The sequence below is a fragment of the Galeopterus variegatus genome, unplaced genomic scaffold (genome assembly GCF_000696425.1).
Source record: "Galeopterus variegatus unplaced genomic scaffold, G_variegatus-3.0.2 Scaffold10681, whole genome shotgun sequence".
Taxonomy (NCBI): Eukaryota; Metazoa; Chordata; class Mammalia; order Dermoptera; family Cynocephalidae; genus Galeopterus; species Galeopterus variegatus.
Window position 1 is genome coordinate 54,478 of NW_007736792.1, and position 5,184 is coordinate 59,661.

Sequence of the window (5,184 nt, forward strand, 5' to 3'; positions counted from 1 at the left end):
GCGCCCCGCGCCCCTCCGTCTGCCCTTCTCCAGCCCCGCGCCCCGGCTTCCTCCCAGGATCCCTGCTGGGCTGTCGCCCGGAGTGCGGGTGGAAACCCGGAGAATGCCCGGCTGAGGGCCCTGAAGGCGGGTCAAGGACCCAGGGCCCACCCTGAGGCTCTGGTTGATGGGCTTTGAGGGCTGGGGGCTTGGGGATGCCCTGAGGAAAAGTGGGCAGGGGTTAGAATAAAGCTGGGCTTAAGGGCCTTGGCCACCAAATTCCGCAAACACTTGTTTTCTTCCTGGGGCTGCATCTGGGACACACGCAGGGGTGTGATTGGATATGGCGTGGGCTGTTGCTCTGCGTCTCGTGTGCGCTATTCTGTGCACCCAAACACATCGTGACATCTCGGCAAGTGGATCATGCATTCTACTTCCCGGTGCCCCGTGCCCGCTGGACGTCCCGAGATGGGTGTGGGGATCGTGCAGATCGTCCAACCCCAGGCTTCACTGGGGATGCAGGAGTTGAAGGAGGATAATTCAATCTCGGCTAGAGTGAAATAATGTCAGGTCCGGAGGCTGGCTGGAAGACATAGTTTTAAATTCAATTTAACTTTTCGGAGCCTTGCTTGGTGTTCTCAAATGACAGCAAGGATGTCACAGAGAAGGAAAGAGAGAGAAAAATTGCCTCTAGTGAAGGAGCCGGGTAGATACTACGGACCTCGTGGCCAGGAGATTGAGATCTAAGTTGCAAGGGTTACGTGGGCGCCATTACAGCAGGCAAGAAGTGGGGTTCAGAAAGATGCGTGAGAGATGGCAAGGAGACCTTTTTGTCTAAGTGGTAGCCAAAAAGCCCCAACTGTGAGAGAACAGGCCAGGTGAGCACGAAGGAAGTGGAGCACGTGCTAGTCCAGGGCCTATTTGCTCCCCACCTGCTTGTGCGTCCCTCCTAGGGTTGGAAAGGGAGCCAGGGACAAAGGTTCCTCGGTGTGGGCTTGTAACAGAGAGAGAGAGACCAAGTCTTATGGATGCAACTTTTAACCCTTTTTTTGGGGGGGGGTGTCTGGCCAATATTGGGATCCGAACCCCTAACCTTGGTGTTGTAAAGCTACACTCTAACCAAGTGAGCTAACCAGCCAGCTGAATCTTTAGATTATGAATGGGGAACTATGTCCTACAGAATTTCAGATGAAGCTAAGGGAGAAGATACTAAAAATCTAATTGTAGATCTGGGAGATGGGATTATGGAGAGAGAATTGCTCTTTGTTCTATGTGCATGAAGAAATAAACCAAATCTCCAAAGGAGAAAAGAGAATAATCACTTTTAGGTCTGCTTAGATTTTAATAATCCGGTATAGTTTGTGGCAGGGTCTTCGTTCAACAGTGGAGAGAATTATAAAGTATTTGCTTTGTCCATATATACTATTGTTGATTACACCGGAGAGAGAATTGCTCTTTGGTCTATGTGCATGAAGAAATAAACCAAATCTCCAAAGGAGAAAAGAGAATAATCACTTTTAGGTGTGCTTAGATTTTAATAATCCGGTATAGTTTGTGGCAGGGTCTTCTTTCAACAGTGGAGAGAATTATAAAGTATTTGCTTTGTCCATATATACTATTGTTGATTACACAAAAGAAGTGTCAAACAGTTTCTGCCCTTATGGAACGTATAGTCTAGCAGCAAAGGAAAGAAAACAGAGAGATGGTTAAAAAAAAAAAAAAAAAAAAAAAAAAAAAAAAACCCTTATGGAACGTATAGTCTAGCAGCAAAGGAAAGAAAACAGAGAGATGGTTAAAAAAAAAAAAAAAAGAAAGAAAGAAAGAAAAAAGAAGAAACAACTTCGATTACTCTAGCAATGCTCCCCAAACTCCTATTATGTGAGCAGAGAAAACACTGACAGGAGAATAGCCCCCCGTAAGGAGGTAATGGACCAGGTGGCCACGGCTGCTCACACTTTCCCAACTGAAACTGCTGTCCCTGAGTAACGTATGTTTATGCATTTCTACATATCCCTTACTGTGGCCCAAACATACAACGTACAAACCCCTTCCCTTAGTCCCCTTAGCACAGCTGTATAAGGCTGGATCCATTCAGATGATTTAAATTAAGTCAATAAGAGGGATCCCAGGTCTTGGGAACTCATTTGATCTCACATTCTGTCTTGCAGGTATTTCCAGCACCAAAGAAAAGTAAAATATTATAGGCATAATGCTGGCCAGCGTCCTTCCTGCTCCCTGCAGGGCTTTTTCTACAGGAATCCTGCTACTTCTCATGATTTAGGGGCATTCTCCCAGTCGCCTTGCCATCTTTTGAGCCAAGGCCAAAGATTCCAGTTCTGGTATGAACTGGAATAACCTTTCTGGAGGACAGTTTGACAGTACTGATCAAAAAATTCTTTAAAATATGCATTGCTGTTGTGGTTGTTACTAAGTTGTGATACTACTGTTCCACTTATAGAAATATTGTAAGGAAATAGAAATAGAATGTGGACAAAGATTTAATCTACAGGATTAGGAGCACCGTTTACATCACAAAGAAAATTGTACACACCCACAAATACAAACCTGGGGATTCATTAAATAAATTATGATGTATGTCTATAATAGAATACTATGCAACCATCAATAATATTTTATAATTGTATTTGTTGACATGGAAAATAATTCATGAAATACTGTAACATTATAAAAATGTGGGCTATAATGTAAGAATTAAGGCTGTCTAGTTAGCTCAGTTGGTTAGAGCACAGCATTATAACACCAAGGTCAAGGGTTAAAATCCCTTTACCAGCCAGCCACCAAAAAAACCCAAAAAAACAAAAAGCAAAACAAAAGAAAAGGACTTACAGAATGTCAACTTTTGCTTAAAAATTACACACATATTCTCCTGCCTTTTGTCAGTCTTTCTATCCCAAGTAATTTTGGGGATTCCCTGAAGAAAGCCTCTGTTTTACAAATATTTAACCTCATTCATAAGTTACATTTTGACCCTCAATGAAATCACAATATTAACCCATTTCTTTCCAAAGAATAACAATATAGGACTTGGGCAGAATGCCCCAGTGTGGCATTGCTGTTTCCTAACTTGTCCCCCTTGGGACACAGCCCCAAGGTGAAATTATGCCTTCCATCCTCTCTGTTGCTGCTGGTTTCTGCTCCTAGTCTCCTGTGGAAAGCTCTTGGACAGAAAGAACCAACGAAGTTCAGTGACAGCAATGTCTAAAACAGGTATTCTCATCCCAGGATTCATGGACAGAATCCAGACTCTATAACCTTGGATGGGAAAAATTACATCTTTATATTTATTAACTTATAACTTAAATTCCCCATTTACTTCAGCTATATATATAGGCAGCAAACCACAGTAGCATTAGAGGTATGGTATTATGTCTTTAGCAGCAATAAAAATCACAGATGTTTATATTACATGACAGTTGGCAGATCTTTTACAATATCCTTCATGTTATCAGTACTTTGAAATTATGGTAGTATTGAACCTGACTCTACATTTTCTTATTTAATGCTTTTGTGAAGAAGCAGATGTAGTACTATGTCACAATTTTATGTAACTATATTTTGATATAGTTGGTTTCCTTGGTAATCAGACACGTTTTATTTTACACACTTAATATTATTTGAAGAGGGAATCCATGGGCTTTCCAGATTGCCAAAGGGGTCCCGGACCTAGAAAAGTTTGAGAACTCCTGGACTCTAAATACAAGGAGTCTTCAAAAAGTTCATGGCAAGGTTCATATTGTCTTTTAATTTCATTTTTCAGTGAACTTTTTGAAGTACACTGGTATGTACTTGATGGGGGCTTCTCTGATTCTGCAGGGAGTTAATTCTGTTGAGTCGCAAATGACATAACCAAGCAAGACACCATTTTGAAGCTGGAGTCCCCATTGTTCTTGGGGACAGAACTGCAGAACTGAAAAGATCTGCAGAACTGAAAGAGGGCAACAAAGCTTCATGCCAGCCCCAACAAACAGAGAGACAGCTCCCAAACATGATAGCTTAATAAAGCATTTTTTTTTTGTTTTAATGGGAGACATTAAATCACAATTAAAGGCCTATGAAAAAATCCAATGGAAAGGGGGAGGTTCAAAGTACAAGAGAGGGGAAGATTAATTGATACTGAGCATAAATTCCTAAGGCAGCCACTGGGGATGGGAGCGCAGCTCAGGGAGAGGGATTAGGCTCAGGAGGAGGAACCCAGCTCTTCTATTCCAGCAGAAGAAAAGATGGGGCAGATGCCAGTAGGCTGCAAGTTTGGTGTTGTGAAGCTGAGGGATTCCTGTCTGATGTCATCTATTCTCTCAGAGTAGTAGGAGGCAAGATAATCTACTGAGCGTTGGGAATGGGAGAGAGAGAGAGAAAAAAAATAGTAGATAATATGCAAATATCACCTTGCCCTTGACGAAGAATTTTCAGTCTGTTCTTTCAACAACTCCGTAAGGAAGACGTTATCTTTGCATTGCAGTTGAGAAAACTGGGGCTTAAATGTCAATTAACTTTCTTGTCCCCAGCCGGCTAAAGAAGGAGCTAGAACTTAAACTCATCTACTCAGATGGAAACATCCATTCTGGATGCTGTTGAAAAGAGCTTTATTAATGTGTTTGTTCATTTTTTTTTTTTTTAAATAATTTGAGCTACTCAGTTCAGGAAACTTTAATTGAGATACATTCCTTCACTCTTGTCTTTCTTTAATTAAAGTGTGACCGTAAGCTGAAGAGAGGAATACATCTATTTACATTTCTAAATCTTGAAATGGGAAAGCAATTGTCTTTCCTCAAAGTGACTTGTGTTGATAATGTTTGATGCTGTCATAAAGTACTGATGGCAGGAGTGTCTCAGTTCCTACTTACCAATGTCTATGTGTGGTGTTAGAGTCTCTGTGTCTCCTGGCATCAAGGAGGCCACTCGGGCAGCTCCCAGGCTCAGTCAGCTTTGGGGCAGCTCTTAGTGGTTCATGGGAGGCCCTTACAGCACCAGGATTGGGAGAACCTTGGTAAAAACAATCTCGGGTTCAGTCTGGGTGGAAATCACAATACTTTGAGAATGAGCAGTGATGGAGGTCTATATTCTTTTAAATGGGAGTAATTTCCCCAATGCTCAGTGAACGGGTGGACCAAAAGTGGGATTTAGGGGCATGAGGTTGCTGACAGGAACTCCATTTTTACAGAGGCATAGACTCAGAGCTAAGCC